The sequence below is a fragment of the Pristiophorus japonicus genome, chromosome 19 (genome assembly GCF_044704955.1).
Source record: "Pristiophorus japonicus isolate sPriJap1 chromosome 19, sPriJap1.hap1, whole genome shotgun sequence".
In the NCBI taxonomy this organism is placed as follows: Eukaryota; Metazoa; Chordata; class Chondrichthyes; family Pristiophoridae; genus Pristiophorus; species Pristiophorus japonicus.
The window spans coordinates 2,600,101-2,617,719 of NC_091995.1; the positions used below are offsets into that span (position 1 = coordinate 2,600,101).

The window sequence follows — 17,619 nt, forward strand, 5'->3', positions numbered from 1 at the left end:
CTGCAATGTAATCTTCTTTGAGATTATCTCATAATCTGCTTCAATAACAATCAGATAGCGAGTTAATGTTGTATTAAAGCCAGGTACGCAACAAGTGCCAGCTGTGGCTCAATGGGCAGCACTCTCGCCTCAAGTCTGAAGGTTGTGGGTTCATGTCCACTCCAGAGACTTGAGCACCTAATCCAGGTGGACACACCTTGTGCAATGCTGAGACAGCGCTGCACTGTCGGAGGTGCAGTCTTTCCGATTAGCAAATCCACTGTCTTTTTCTTAATATCAAGCTATTACGTCAAACACGTTCAGCAAGAGGTCAGGATATTCTGTGCTCCTTCATTCTAATCCATCGTTTTCAATACGATGACATATTCTTTGGCATTCCAATTTCATCAAATTCTACACAGGATTAACATCAGGTTACAGCCATGTGGAGAGTTGCTGGTTAATACACAGCATTATCACAACAGAGGGGGATAGAGCAAGGGTCGTATGTTGGCAAGGACCATGGGCGATCCCCAGGCTAGAGAGGGCAGCACTAGCACAATGTAACTTTCTCAGCTTAATCTGACATCAGCGACTTGTTCGTGAACACAACAAACCACGTTGTGTATAGATGGATTGTTTATAAGCACAACAGGTTTATTAAAATATTTTACATCCAGTACAAAAAATTAATTCTTAACAAGGCGATAGTCGACAGCCTGTTCCTTGGAACCTCAGCTGAAGGCTATGAGTGACTATGCCGCCGTCTCGTGTCGTATTTTATTGACTGTAGTTTATCTTCTTATCTTTCTCTGTGTATGCGCTGTTATAGTGTTCCGAATGTTTCTTATTTTATACCCTTTCCCCCTCACAAGCACTCCTGTTATCTTGCAGCTGCCTGGGCTCCGACTGCATCTCATTCCTACACTCCAGTTATTAATTCAATCATCGTCTCACATTCAACAGTTATCTTGCTATCCTCCCAGTTCCTACTATTTGCAGAATGAACTATTCTTCTCTCGGAACTACGCAACCAACTATAACTAGTTCATTGCCAAGTATGGTCTGCAACTCTAGTGATGAGCAATGATATATACTGCAGACGCATTATCTGACGTTGTGGCTAATTAATGTCCTGTACTTCGCTATCTTGTGGTGTTTCTAACATAACACAGCATTCTAAACTACTTCAGCATATTTATAACATTAATATAGTATTGGCTCAATTTACCATCATCCTTTGCTCCTTGTTCTTGTTCTTTAGCTAAGCCTACAAACATTGTAGTTACTTCTATCATATCAAAGTTAAAAACATTATTACACGCTAAAACTTTCTCACAACATGGAGGTAAGTGCATCTTACAACATGAGATAGGATGAAAGGAAAGTAAAGGGTCTAATTTGGGGGCTTTGAATCAGTGACTGTTCCAGACTCGCTCGGTACGGCTGGAGCGTTAGTCAGGCGTTGCCTGGAGGACAATTTCTGCTCAACGGCTCGCCATTCTGCTTAAAGACGGAAGATTATATTTTCGGATTCCGTTCGGCAGCAGCCACTTCCCTAACCCCTGCCGATCCAGCTCCCCAAATTTCGCGCTCGATACCAGCTTCATTCAGCCAGACTTTACATCCGCCCGGTTTAAGCCTCAAGATGTGATCCTCCCCAAATAGACATCTCATTTCTCCCAGTCTGGAATTCTGGACAAAGTCTCCCTCCTCAGAATGAACTCCTCCCACACTGGGAACGGGGCCTAGTTTGTGATGTTTCCCAATGAGCGCTGCACAGATTGCACCAACACCCCACACTCTCTGCTCCTTAATGAAGGCGCTGAGCTGTTTATATTCAATGGGTTGACGGTTCCGCTAAAACCGCAGCCAAAGGAAAGTCACAGGGAATAAAGTTAAATGTCGATCTGGGTAATGTCTCCAGAGGAATGCCAGGCTGTGGGCCCTGGAGGGAGAGACTCTATCCCAGTACAGGTTGGGCGGGGGTGATATGTTGTAGGGTGAGGATGGGAGGGTTAATCAGTGACCCGGCCCTGCTGGGGTTACAGTTAAACACTGATTACAGACTGAGATACAAATGGAAATGTTCATCACACAAACACACGCGGGGAGGAAATGGAATCAGAAACTAAAATTGGCGGGAAAATGCTGGAAACAGCTCAATTAATGTTAGTGACCTTTAACCCCGCAGATTGTCAGCGGTGCGGAGTTATTCCCGCCGTCACTATCTCCTGGATTGAAGATGGGAAAGATTCTCTCAGTGAAAATGTGGGTGAAAGTGTGGAGGTGGGACATGTTGTCCGCATTGTAAAATGACACCTGTCCGCCCTCATAGTCCAGGTACGCCCCGATCTTCCGGGGCTTCACACTCGGGGTGAGGGGGGTCTGTGTAGGTGAGGTGCTGGCGGCAACATAGTCATATCCGGGATTCAGCGACATCAAAAAGAGTTTCAGCGACACAGCCCAGTATCCGGTCTCAGGTCTCATGGGGAATACCCATTTCCTCCAGGCTCTCGGGTCACTCCCACAATCCACTGAGTCTTGTTCCCCACCTCCACCTCCCAGTAGTGTCTCCCTGATGTGAATTCCTCTGATCCCAGGACACAGATCCAGGGATCAAACCTCTCCGGGGTGTCAGGGAGCGGCTGCCGTTTGTCTCCGAGCCTCACACTGGTCCGATCCTCAGACAGGATGAGCCAGGGATGGGCTGTGTTCGGATCCAGAGTCAGAGAGGCTGGACCTGGGGGAAAGTTAAAATAACACAGTCAGTGATTTAAGCCGCGATTTCCGCTGCCTCGGCGGGTCGGCGGCGGGCGATGTCAGTGACACGTCCCGGTCTCGCTGCTGGCTCCAGCCCGCTGGCCGAAATGATTTTCCCTGATTGGAGCTCTTAAGCCCCGCCCAGCGGGTTTGCCGGGCATTGAAGGCAGCGGGTCTGATGATGTCTGGTGACATTTGACCCACTGACAAAATGCTATTTTCCCACTGACCCCGCGAAAAAATCCCCGATAATTTCTTGCTGTGATACAATCAAACTCCGAGTGACATTCCATTTTCAATCCTCAGCCTTGCTGCATGTTATTGAATAATTACTTTGTCTCAGTATTGTTCAGCACGTCTGGCAAGCTGAACATGACAGTAGAAAAATAGATCAAATAAGATGTAAAGATATTAAAGATAGTAACGACAAGTTAATGGATAAACTAAACAAATTCAGAGAGGATGAACCCCATGGTTCGTATGTATTGCACCATTTGCATTCAAATAAATGATCAAAGATATGGCACTATTATATATTATACTATTATAAAATTCCCCGATAATTTCCTGCTGTGATTGGAAAAACTCCGAGTGACATTCCTTTTTATATTCTCAGCCTTGCTACATATTAGTGAATAATTACTTTGTCTCGGTATTGATCAGCACGTCTGGCAAGCTGAACATGACAGTAGAAAAATAGATCTAATAAGATGTCCAGATATTTAAGATAGAAGCGACAAGGTAATGGATAAACGAATCAAATTCAGGGAGGATGAAATTCATGGTTCAGATGGATTGCACCGCGAACATTAAAATAAATGATCAAAGGTATGACACTATTATATATTACAGATTATCATATTATAATAAGGATATAGATGCATTGGAGGAGGTGCAAAGTAGATTTACATGAAAATAGTACCCAAGGGTGAGAGGTTATAATTATCAGGAAAGATTGAATTGGCTCTAGAAATGGGAAAGCTGAGGGCTGACATGATTGGCGTCTTATGAAAGGGTGAGATAGGGTAGATGTAGAGAATATATTTCCACGTGAGGAGACAAAAACTAAGCACCATAATTACAAAAAGTAACTCATAAATTTAACAGGGAATTCAGGAGAAACTTTGTTACCCAGAGAGTGGTGAGAATGTGGAGCTCAATACCACGAGGAGCAGTTGAGGCAAATAGCACAGAAACATTTAAGGAGAAGCTAGATTAACACATGAGGGAGGAAGGTACAGAAGGCTATGCTGATAGGGTTAGATGAAGAGGGGTGGGAGGAGGCATGTGTGGAGCATAAACACTGGCTTGGACCTGTTGAGCCGAATGGCCTGTTTCTGCGCTGTATATACTTTGTAAAAATAAATCATCAGGCTGGACCATGGAAGCATTGTTAGGGAAACAAAGGGGCAAACATGGCATCGGGAAGGCCCCTAGGAGGCTCATGTTGGTGGGAGGGTGTGGTGGGATGGAGCCACTCAAAGTGGGAGGAGTGATATCGGATGTGGGCTGGGGAGTTGTTGCCTGGGGAGGATTAATCACGGACTCCATTATACCTTGATCCTGTTTTGTGATGAGCAATCTGTGTATTTTTCTGATGCTGCAATGTCCCGTCAGTCTGAAGGGTGAGACATTGTTCTGTGTCGGCAACACCATACACTGCTTCTGTACAGCTCCTGCACACTTGGATCTGATGTGGGGTCAGAGACAGATACACTGATTTCACAAACCAGTTTCAATCTCCTTTTGGAGATTATTTCATAATATTTTTTCTTAATTTCACAAATACTGCTGCTATATTTCATTATTTCGATGTATTCACTCAACGAGATTTTTACAAAGTATGAAATTGGGTCGATGAAGACTCTTTAGCTGGGCTGATATTCTCTATCATTTCTTTCCACGCTATGTGCTGACCGGGCCCTTTGAATACTCCCAGCAGCATATTCTGGCCATCCAATGAAAGGACATATTCCTCTTCACTGATTCTGAAAATATGAAACATTCAGCTCTAGTATTCTCGCAGTTTGTTCCTTTAACAGATGAAATAACAATTCAATAGAGAGACACTCATACCTTCTCTTCCGGGAAACTGCCTCCTGAAATAAAACAGAAACACAGAGCTGAGTTCACAGGGAGGGTCTGGAGTAAACATTTGAGAAAGCAGCATCATACACACATGACATCAAGTGTGAAATAGTTCATAAATTAAAAAAAACATTCTGGACATCTCTGCGGATCAGGCAGCATCTGTGGAGTGAAACAGAGTTAACGTTTCGGGTTTGTGACCCTTCGTCAGAACTGGAAACAGTGGAAAAGTAACAGATTCTTAAGGAAGTGCAGAGACACTGAAAGGGGGAGGGCAGGAAAGAACAAAAGGGAAGGTGCTACACAAGAGTTTTTTAAACAAAATGCGGGCTCATGGGATTGGAGGTAATATACTCGCATAGATTGAGGATTGATTAACGGAAAAAAACAGAGATTAGGAACAAATAGTGTTGGCTGGCTTTAACTGGTGGGGTGCCGCAATGATCGGTTTTTGGGCAAACCAATCTATATCAATGATTTGGATGAGGGGACGAAATGTAATGTATCCAAGTTTGCTGACGATATAAAGCTAGGTGGGAATGTAAGTTGTGAGTTTGATGCAGAGGTCTTGAAGGAGACATAGACAGGCTCAGTAAATGGCCAGGATTGTGGAAAATTGAATATAATTTGGAGATATGTGAAGTTTTCCACTTTAGTAGGTAAAATTGAAAAGTGGAGTATGTTTTAACTGGTGAGAGATTGGGAAATGTTGATGTTCAGAGGGACCTGGATGTCCTTGTACACGAATCACAGAAAGTTAACATGCAGGTACAGTGAGCAATTAAAGGAAGCAAATGTTATGTTGGCCTTTATTACAAGAGAATTTGAGCACAAGAGTAAAGATAGATTATTGCAGTTATATAGGTGAGGCCGCATCTGGAGTATTGTGCACTATTTTGGTCTTCATACCTAAGTAAGCTATATTTGCCATAGTGCGAGTGCAACGAGGGTTCAGCAGACTGATTCCTGGGATGGGGGATTGTCCTATGAGCAGAGATTGAGCAGACTAGACATATCCGTTCTATAATTTTGAAAAATACAAATTTGATACAGGGCTGGACAGTGAAGATGCAGGCAGGATGTTTGCTCTGACTGGGGAGTCGAGAACCAGGAGTCACAGTCTCAGAATAAAGGGTCAGCCATGTGGATTGAGATGAGGAGAAACGTCTTCGCTCAGAGAGTGCTAAACCTTTAGAATTCTCTACCCCAGAGGGCAGTGGAGGCTGATTAAGCATATTCCAGGAAGAGATCGATAGACTTTTGAATATTAAGGGTATCAAGGGATATGGGGACACTGTATGAAAGTGAAGTTGAGTTAGTAGATTATCAATTGTCTTATTGAATGGCGGAGCGGGCTCGATGGGCTGAATGGTATATTCCTGCTCCTATTTCTTGTGTTTGCATGTTCTTATAATAACCAAACACTAACTGTGATGTTTAACTTCTTGCACAATGATTTCACAATAACATCCAGAAATTCAGGGCATTGAGAGTCAGGGTGGTGTCTTCAGGTGCCTGATCTGGTTATAAGTAATGGTCACGTATATGAGCTAAATGTTGGTGCACAACTTATCATTAAGATCGAACTGAAATTGAAACGCTCCGAAGAAAATGAGAACACTGTGAGGCGATTTCAGCAAAATGAGTAGGGATGCTAGCCAAGGTGAATTATTAGACGACAGATACACAGAACTGAACATCAACAATGGGGTATTTTAACAAAGGACTCTGAAGCTATAGAATAAGTATATTCTGTTAAAAAATAAGGCAATTGATAGTAGTTTTAGAAGTTCCTGGAAAAATAATGAAACAAGAAACATTTAAATTAAAGAACAGAATTCAAAAGAGATGATCCTGTTGGAAATACTTCTCAAATTTGTTGGAAGATATAATGCACATCGTTGATGCGACAATACAGGGAATGCAGTGTACATGGAGTTTAGGAATGCCTTGCTAATGTACCATACAGGCGATGATCAGAGACGCTCATGTGGTATGGAATTCGGGTAGGATAGCAAACTGGATTAGAAATTAGTTAGAAGGATGAAATCAAAAAGTAGGAATTAAGGCTGGGTTTTCATTGTGATTAGAGGTGGGGCAGTGGGATCCCACAGGTTTCCATTCTGGAGGTAGAGTTAATTTGTTGGAAAACCAAAAGAAACAGTGAAGGGTTAATAATACGATCTTGTTGGACAGAATTATCTGCCAGTAAGTGTGGGCTGAGACAGGGGGACCAACAGCAGGAATACCATTCCGAATGGAAGTTGGCCCGGTGCGGCAGAAGAGCAGAGGGAGTTGGTGGTACAGATTCACAGAGCATTAAAGGCAGCTCCACGGCTAATTAGGATTCTTGGTTACATCGGATTATATAGGGTGCATGATTTAGAAAGAGGCCATTGTGTCGAACTAATCCACGCCGCTGTTTATGCTACACTTGAGTTACGCTCCTCTCTGCCCTTATCTAAATCTACCAGCATAACAGGTTGTATGATAAGAGGAATGGAATGTGAAATCCAAGAGGTAATGGTGCAATATAGGGCTCCACATTAGAGGGACGATATTGTGGGTTTGCAGATGACACAGTCTAGGAGGCGGCCTGATATCAGGGATTGTAAAAATGAAGAAAGATAACCAATATGGGGCTATTTTTAGAAAAAATCAAATTGATCAATGAATAAAACAAGGTCTTACCTTCAGAAATGTGACTGTGTCTTGTACCTCCATCTGTCTCTGTAACTCTGATATTTCTCGATAAATACCATCCAACTCCTGTTAGATTGCACAGCAGTTTTTCTCCATTGATTTTAGAATATCGCTCTCTTGTTCCCTGAGATCTCGGATTAAACGCTGCTCTTTCTCAGCGAGAATCTGGTGCATTTTAGCGAACTCGGATGTGATGTGGCTCTGCAGACTGCTCGACTGTTCCTACCAAATGAAATGTGAAACATAATTAATGCACCGCGATAGAGGGAACAAAACTAACCGAGATCCCAGAAAGCCAGCACAGGGAGACCTTACCCTAACTCCGGAAATCTGCTGTTTCTGCCGCCGTTAGGTGGCCAGAGCCGAATCCTTTCTCTTTCCAGCCGATTCTAGGGATGATGTCAATTTAGCCTAGAATCAGATATAAACTGATTGTAAAGTTTGAACACAAAACAGATTTTAAAAATATTGCCAGAGATTGGACCCTCCCATTTTACCCTGTACATCTGCGCAGCCTCGTCTATCGGCATGAAGTTGTGGGACTTGTGACCCCGCTGGTCTTTGGCAACAAGACACTTCACACAGATCAGTTTCTTGTCAGTTTCACAAAACAGCGCTAGTCCTTCTTGATGTTCCTCACAGCGATGTTTACTTTTCTTTCTTTCCGGATCGATTATCCCTAAGGTTTATTTCCGGAAACTCCTCTCTACATTCCGGGCAGGAGTTTGTCTCCTTCTTTTCCCAACACTGTGTGATACAGGAGCGACAGAAGTTATGCCCACACTCCAGTATTACAGGGTCGGTGAAGAAATACAGACAAATGGAACAAATTGCCTCCTCGGCATACTCTTGGCTTGCAGTGTGGAAGCCATATTTTCTCTCACCACTTCCTCATTCAATCCGCTTTTGTGTTCACTGTTCGGGTTCAATGTTCAACCGCTCTCAGTTTCAATGTTTGTTTAAAGGGAGGAGCCAGATTGAGTTTCAGCACATACGGCGCCACCTGTTCAACACTGAGGTGTTCGCCAGTGCACAGAGGTGAACGCCTACATTAGAATACATGAGGGAAAAGATTGAGATTTGTGTGTGGAGATTTCCCAATTGGAGGTTAGGCGCTTCTTCATTTCCCTGAGAACAGTGGGCCTGTGAATCAAGTTGGCCGCTTACGTTAAGTGCTGATTGACGGTATTCCTTCAGGAGAGAGCTGGGCCTGTTGCTGGGTGGGGAGCAGACGGCCGGGTACCTGAGATAGCTCCCCTGAAGGTCAGGGACAGTGTGAGCTCCGAGAGTACTTCCGATTACCTAAAGGAACCAGAGAGGAGTTTTTTCAGATTCTCTCTCCCCTAATCGCGTCTCCCAGGAGATTATCTAATCCCTGTGGTTTAGGAGTGTCTGTGTGATGATACATTAAGGCATCACAATTGTATGGGACATTATAGAGAGATCCGAAGATCTTTTCAGACTGATATTTCGTATGTTCGCTATCCAATATTATATTCTGCTGGTGGAAAATGAAACAATCCACTCAGAGTACAGATTGCGGCAGTATGTAGATTTAATCAGCAAGCTGTAGATCGACAATTAATGTTCTACAAAGAAACACTTACATTTATATACCAACTTTCAGGACCACTGGACGTCCCAAAGCGCTTCAGAGCCAAGGAAGTACTTTTTAGTCTCGTCACTGTTGTAATGTGGAGAAAGTGGCAGCCAATTTGCGCACAGCAGGCTCTCACAAACAGCAATGTTCTAATAAGAACATAAGAAACAGGAGCAGTAGTGGGCCTTACGCCCCCTCGAGCCTGCTCCTCAAATTAATAAAATCATGGCTGATCATCAACCTCAACTCCACTTTCCCGCCTGATCCCCATATCCCTTGATTCCCCTAGACTCCAAATATCCATCTATCTACGCCTTGAATATATTCAGAGACTCAGCACTCATAGACCTCTGGTACAGCGAATTCCAAAGATTCACGACTCTATGAGTGAAGAAATTTCTCCTCATTTCTGTTTTAAATGGCCTACCCCTTATCCTAAAACTGTGACCCCCCAGTTCTAGACACTCCAGCCAGGGGAAACAACCTCTCAGCATCTCATCTATCAATCCCCTTCAGAATCTTGGGTGTTTCAATGAGATCACATCTCATTCCTCTAAACTCCAGATAATAGGCCCATTCGATACAATTTCTCATCATAAGACAAAACTCACATCCCTGGAATCAATCTAATGAACCTCTGTTGCACCTCCACCAAGTAAGTAAATCCTTACTTAGTTAAGGAAACCAAAACTATGCACAGCACTCCAGGTGTGGTCTCACCAAGGCCCTAAACAATTGTAGCGAGACTCCCATACTCTGATAACCAAACCCCCTTGCAATAAAGGACAACATGTCATTTGCCTTCCTTATTGCTTGCTGCACCTGCATGCTAGCTTTCAGTGTTTCTTGCTCTAGGACACCCAAATCTATATGAACACCAACATTTAAAATTTTTTCATCGTTTAAATAATATTCTCTTTTTTATTCTTCCTACCAAAGTGAATAACCTCACATTTCTCGATATTATACCCCACCTGTCACCTAACTGTCAACTCACTTTTTGAATCGATATCGCTTTGCAGACGCTTTGCGTTCTCCTCACAGCCTACTATCCCACCCAGTTTTGTATCGTCAGCAAATGTAGATATATTACATTCGGTCCCTCCTTCTAGGTTATTAATATAGATTGTAAATTGCTGAGTCTCAAAAACTGGTCCGTGCGGCACCACACTAGGTACAGCCTGCCAACCTGAAAAAACCCGTTTATCCATTCTCACTGCTTTCTGTCTTTGAACCAATCCTGCACCTATGCAAATACATTACCTCCAATTCCATGAGTACTTATCTTCTATAATAACCTTTTATGTGACACCTTAGCGAATGACTTTTGGAAATTAAAATATACAACGTCCACTGGCTCCCCTTATCTACCCTGCTGCTTACATCCTGAAGGAACTCTAATAAATATGCTAACCACGATTTTCCCTTCATAAATCCATGTTGACTCTGGCTATTCACGTCATGATTTTCTAAGTGCCCCGATACCACTTCTTTAACAATGTATTCCAACATTTTCCTGATGATAGATGTCAGGCTAACTGGCCTGTAGTTCCCTGTTTTCTCTCTCCCTCCTTTCTCGAATAGTGGTTGTGATATTTGCTATCTTCCAATTCACTGGGACCATTCCAGAATTTTGGGAACGTTGAAAAATCAAAACCAATGCATCCAATATCTCTGCAGCCACATCTTTTAGAACGCTAGAATGTATGCCATAAGGTCAGGGAAATTTGTCGGCTATTAGTCCCATATGTTTCCTTGGTACTTTCATTAAGTTACTCAACATCATTAGATCCTTGGTTCCCCAGCATTTAGGTCTGCTTTTTGTAACTACTACTGTGAATACAGATACAAAATAAATGTTTAACATTTCTGCCATTTCCTTGTTGACCATAATAATTTCTACTGCTCAGTCTCTCCTGGGACAATGTTAATGTTTGCTATTCTCAGCCTTCTTACAGACTTGCAGAAATTCTTAAAATCTGCTTTTTTATTTCTTGATAATTTGCTCTCACAGTCTATTTTTCCCCTTTTATCAATGTTTTGGTCATCTTTTGCCGGTTAATGAACCTCTCCCAATCCTCGGGCTTGCTACTATTCTTCACAACATTCTAAGCTTCTTCTTTCAATCTAAGGTTATCCTTAACTTCTTTCGTTCGGCATGGATGGATCACTGTTCCGTTGTAGTTTTTGTTTTTGAAAGGAATGTATTCTGTTGAGAATCATGAAATATTTATTTAAATACTAGTCACTCTGTATACCTTTTAATCTGTTTTCCTAATCCACCTTAGCCAACATGCCTACATACCTATGTAATTGGCTTTATTTAAGTTTAAGGCTCTGGGTTCGGACTTAGGCAAGTCACTATCAAACGTAATGTGAAATTCTTTTGTATTATGATCACTGCCCTAGAGGATCCTTTACTATGAGAATGCTAATGAATTCTGTCTCATTACACAATACAAGATCTAAAATTGCCTCTTCCCTAGTTGGGCCCATGATGTATTGTTCTAGGAAACTGTCCCAAATACATTCAATGAACTCGTCCTCCAGACTACCTTTGGTTGATTTGTCCAGTCTATATGAGGATTAAAGTCCCCCCATGAATATTGCATTACCTTTGTTACAAGCTCCTACTATTTCTTGATTAATCTTCTGTCCAACGGTATAGCTACTGTTAGGGGGCCAATGAACTACTCCCACCAGTGTTTTCTCCCTCTTGTTATGTCTTATCTCCAACCATACTGATTCTACTTCCTGATCTTCTGAGCCAAGATCCTTTCGCTACTGTCCTTATGTCATCCTTTATTATTAGGGCTGCTCCCTCCTTTACCAATCAGCCTGTCTTTTCTAAACGCCAAGTAACCTGGAACATAAAGTTCCCAACCTTGGTCACCTTGCAACCATGCAATGGCTATTAGATCAAACCCATTAATCTCTATTTGTGCCACTAGTTCGTCTATCTTGTTACGAATGATCTGTGTGTTCAGATAAAGCGCCTTTAATTTGATTGCTTACCATTCTCTGCTTTGACATTATTCTCTGCTGTACTGCTACCATGAAACTCTCTATCCCTTCCTGTCACACTTTGCTTATTTTTATTCACATTGCTACATGGGTATTGACCTTTCTCTGTAGATATCTAAATTCCCTCTCACCTGACAATTCCTCCACTTTTTTTTAACTTAAACCCCTATCTACACACCTAGTTATTCGATTCGCCAGGACGCTGGTCCCAGCCCATTTTAAGTGGAGACTGTCCCGATGAAAACGCTCCCTCTTTCCCTAGTACTGGTGCCAGTGGCCCATGAAATAAAACCCCTTACTCCCACACCATTCTTGGAACCACGCATTGAACTCTCTGATCAGTTTGACCCCATATCTATTTACTCATGACTCAGGTACTAATCCAGAAATTAATATCCGTGAGGTTCTGCTTATTAATTTAAACCCTAGCTGCTCAAACTCCCTCAGCAGAACCTCATTCTTAGTTCTACCTGTGACATTGGTTCCTACATGGATCACGCGAACAGGATCCTCCCCCTCCACTCCAAATTCTCCACATGTGAGGACATATCCTCAATCTGGCACCGGGCAGGCAGCACAACCTCTGGAACTCGCTGTTGCGGCTGCAGAGAACCATACCTATCCCGTGACTATACTGTCACATACGACTACCACATTGCTTCCTTCAGAGCCCACTTGAATGGTTCCTATGCAGCACGGTATCATGGGCAGTTTGCCCATCCTCCATGCAGTCATTTTCCTCATCCATACAGGGAACAAGGACCTCGTACCTGTTGGACAGGGTCAAGACTTGAGACTCCCCTATCACGGTATCATGGGTCTCCATACCTGCCGCACTCACAGTCACACACTCGTGTCCCTGACCATTGATTTACTTTAAAGTACTATTGAACCTTAAGGGTGTGACTGCCTCCTGGAGCAAAGAGACCAGGTAACTCTCCCACTCACTGATGGAACACAAGTTCGGCAGCTCGTACTCCAGCTCAACAACTCTGAGCCGAAGGTCCTCGAGTTGCAGACACTTACTGCAGATGCGATTGCTCCGGATCGCAATGCTCTCTGCCAACTCCCACATGCTGCAGTTATGAGACACCACCTGCCCTGCCACCTCTAAGCTTGTTTTATTTACTAAATAGTTAAATCTTTGATTCAATCGATATTTTAGTTTCGTTTCATTATGTTTTCTTTTAAGTTATTAATTTAATAACCGCAACAAGTGACAGTATGCCTGTGCCGATCTGCTCATATCAGATCACCAGATAATCTGTTTTTTTATTATGCTGATTGAGGGATCATTATTGGCCAGGAGCACAGAGGATAACGCCCCTGCTCTTCTTCGAAATATGCCGTGGGATCTTTTACGTGTACCTGAGAGAACAGACGGGGCCTCACTTTAAATTATCAGCTGAAAGACAGCACCTCAGAAATGCAATGGAGTGTTAGCCTATATTTTGTATTCAATTCCCTGCAGTGGAGGCTTGAAGCCACAACCTTCTGACACAGAGTCGAGAGCGCTACCCACTGAGCCACAGCTGACAAATGTAAGAATGCATAATAATAGAAAAAGTACATTTCGAATGTACTTTTTACGAAAGGTTTGGAGTATAATCCAAAAGATGTCACTGCAATTATATAGGGCATTGGTGAGACAACTCCTACAGTACTCTGTACAAATTTGGTCTCCTTATCTCATGGAGGATATACTTGTAAATATGCAATGCCTCAAATAAATCATTCAAAGAAATGATATTAGATTGCACATGTGTGCCAGCGACACCCAGGTCTACCACACTGCCTCGACTCTCGACCCCTCCACTGACCTCTGTTGGTAAACTGCTTGACGACATCCAGTCCTGGATAAGCAGCAATCTCCTCCAATTAAATATTACGAAGACCATAGCCATTGCTTTTGACTCTCAGCACAAACTCTGTTCCCTATCCATCAATTGCATCCCTCTCCCTGTCCACTGTCACAGGTTCTAACAGATTGTTCTCAAACTTAGCATTCTATTTCACGCTTGGCGGAGCTTCTGACCCCATATTCACTCCATCATTAAGACCAACTATTTCCACCTACACATCATCGACACCTCTGCTGCAGCCCACCTGATGCTGAAACTCTCATCCATGCCTTTCGTACCTCTATAGTTCACTATTTCAACGCTGTCTTGGCCGGCCTCCCATCTTCCATGCTCTGTTAACTTGAGCTTATCCAAAACCCTGCTGTCCGTATCCTATCTCGCACCGTTCACCCATTCATCATCATCATCATAGGCAGTCCCTTCGAATCGAGGAAGGTTGCTTCCACTCCTGAAGTGAGTTCTTTGGTGGTTCAACAGTTCAATACGAGAGGCACAGACTCTGTCACAGGTGGGACAGACAGTCGTTGAGTTAGGGGTGGGTGGGACTGGTTTGCCACACTCTCTTTCCGCTGTCTGCGCTTGATTTCTGCATGCTCTCGGTGTTGAGACTCGAGTTGCTCAGCACCCTCTCGGATGCACTTCCTCCTCTTAGGGCGATCTTTGGCCAGGGATTCCCAGGTGTCAGTGAGGATGTTGCAATTTATCAGGGACGCTTTGAGGATGTCCTTGCAGCGTTTCCACTGCCCACTTTTGGCTCATTAGCCATGACCGAGCTCCGAGCAGAGCACTTGGTTTGGGAGTCTCGTGTCGGGCATGTGGACCATGTGGCCTGGCCAGAGGAGCTGATCGAGTTTGGTCAGTGCTTCAATGCTGGGGATGTTAGCCTGAATGAGGACTCTGATGTTGGTGCGCCTGTCCTCCCACGGGATTTGTAGGATCTTGCAGAAACATCGTTGGTGATATTTCTCCAACATCTTGAGGTGTCTACTGTACATGGTCCAGGTCTCTGAGCCATACAGGAGGGCAGGTATTACTACAGCCCTGTAGACCATGAGCTTGTTGGTAGTTTAGAGGGCCTGGTCTTCAAACACTCTTCCTCAGGCGGCCGAAGACTGCACTGGTACACTGGTGCCAGTGTTGGATCTCGTCGTCGATGCCAACTCTTGTTCATAAGAGACTCCCGAGATATGGGAAGTGGTCCACAGTGTCCAGGGCCACGCCGTGGAACTTGATGACTGGGGGGCAGTGCTGTGCGGTGAGGACAGGCTGGTGGAGGACCTTTGATTACGGATGTTTAGCATAATGCTCATGCTTTCGTACGCCTCAGTAAATACATCGACTATGTCCTACAGTGCAGCCTCTGTATTTGCGCAGACGCAGGCATCGTCCGCTTACTGTAGCTCGCCGACAGAGGTTGGAGTGGTCTTGGATCTGGCCTGCAGATGGCGCACGTTGAACAGGTTCCCACTGGTTCTGTAGTTCAGTTCCACTCCAGCGGGGAGCTTGTTGACTGTGAGGTGGAGCATGGCGGCGGCCGATATTGTCACCTGCTCTCGCAACAACTTTTTTGAAAAATTCTCATTCATGTGCTCAAATCTTTCCAGCGCCTCACCACTCCCTATATCGATACCCACCTCCAATCCTACTACGCTCAGGGAAATCTGCATGTCGCTAATTCTGGCCTCTTGTCCATCCCCCATTTCCATCACCCCACCAGTGGCGGCCTTGCCTTCAGCTACCGGAGCGCGATGGCCTGGGATTTCCTCCCTAAACTCTCTGTCTCTTCATCTGCCTTTCCTCATTTGAGGGACTTCTTAAAACCTATCAGTTTGAGCAAGCATTTAGTCACTTCTCCTAATGTCTCCCTATGTGGCTCTGAGTCAATATTTGGCGAATTATGCTTCAGTGACGAGCCTTGGGAAGTTATGCTACATTAAAGGCGCTGTATAAATGCAAGTTGTTGTTGTTGACAACAAATAAATATAACTCTTAAAATAAATGTGCTGACTGCAACACTATGGCGGGCCCTGTGCTAATATTAATCTGTTTGCTGTTATAAAAAGAAAAGGACGTTTTTCCCAGGAACAAACAGTTTAATTATTTTTAGTCCCAACGTCCCGTACCAGTGATGGAATGGCCCCCTGTGGGTGAAACATTGACCTGTTCTACTTATGGCCCTCTTTTTGACATTTGGAGCCGGTTGGCCATCAGATCAGACTGGCTGCAGGAAGTCTCTCCCCACTCCGCGGCTTTTATGGCAAGAGCACACGAGAATTTAAGCATCTGCTTCTTCACAACTTTGGAATTTTCATCTTTACATAGAGCAAAACAGAAAAGACATTTCTTTGAATCCCTGTTCAACATACTAGCCAACCCGTCTCGCGCCTAAAAGACCTCAGAACATGCCACCCTCTCTCCCTCCGAACCCCAGCTCACAGAGACACTCTGTCCCTATTTCCAGCCACACTCTATCCCACGTGCAGAGCTACTCGCCTTCTGATCCCAAGTTGATTGAGACACTGGGCGATATTTCCCGCGAGCCAGCCCCAGCAGTGAGGCCGTGTCCAACAGTTGGAAGAACTTTAAATCATTACTGACCTTGTCAGTCCACAGAGAGGTTTTAATCTTGCTAAGCTGAAGATACATTTGGATGTGTTACCCTGCCTCTTGGCCCAGATTCTCTGTATCACAAAGGGCGCAACACATTCACCACTCCTGGACATTGTTTCAATTTTGAACTTGGATGAGGTTAGTTCCCTGAAAAGGAACACCACTGTAAATTATCACCGATGGAGAACACTCAATATGATACGCTTTATGAGACAGAGGACACCCAACCTGTCTCTCCTCGGATTCCTGCCCAATTTTGACCTGCAATTTGCGGGCTCGCGTTCTTTAATCAAGTCAGAGAATTCATTGAGTATCACAAAGATATACAAAGTTAATATTCAACAAAGGCAATAGGTATACAGTGAGATTTGGGTCCGACGATTTCTGCTTCCAAACTCTCTGGGGCACCATGTCATATTCTTGCTGTGTTCTTTTGACCATAGTCGATATTCCTCCTCCAGGTGTGACATCGATTTTCTGTAGCCTCAAGTTTACCTGCCACGGGGTGCTGGTGTCTCACCACATTAGGTCATGGATCGTTTTGGCCGAAATGATTGCATTATAGACGCATATTGTTCGTTCGTGTCCTCCCGATGTCCCAGCATGTGCACCGCGTACAGGTGGTTCCTGTTTTCTGATCTTGCTAGCTTCTCAAAGTTCATAATTCGTGTAAATGCCACTCTGCGGTTTCACAACCGTCTATTCGGATCTTCAATTCTCGCAGACAGGAACAGATGAATTATATTGCCTCTGCCATTGTTATTACACAAATTTTAACGTTGAAAAACATATCTTTCATTAACAGTCCTGCCGATTACACGTCACCACATTCAGCAGAACCTTATTCACTAATGCACGTGCTTGCAACATATTCGATTAGCCTCCCATCTTGCCTTGCGGTTATGGTTCCGCCTCAACAAAAAAGTAATAATACAAAGTCAGTATACAAAGCAAGTAAAAACACAACGTCAGTGACGCAGTTATAGTTAA

The 17,619-nt window shown here is 43.9% G+C and overlaps 1 pseudogene; it reads right to left on the bottom strand.

Annotated features, from left to right (window-relative positions):
* Positions 1-2,151: 2,151 nt before the first annotated feature.
* On the bottom strand, positions 2,152-15,686 carry LOC139230617 (zinc-binding protein A33-like; annotated as a pseudogene).
* Between the last annotated feature and the right edge of the window lie 1,933 nt (positions 15,687-17,619).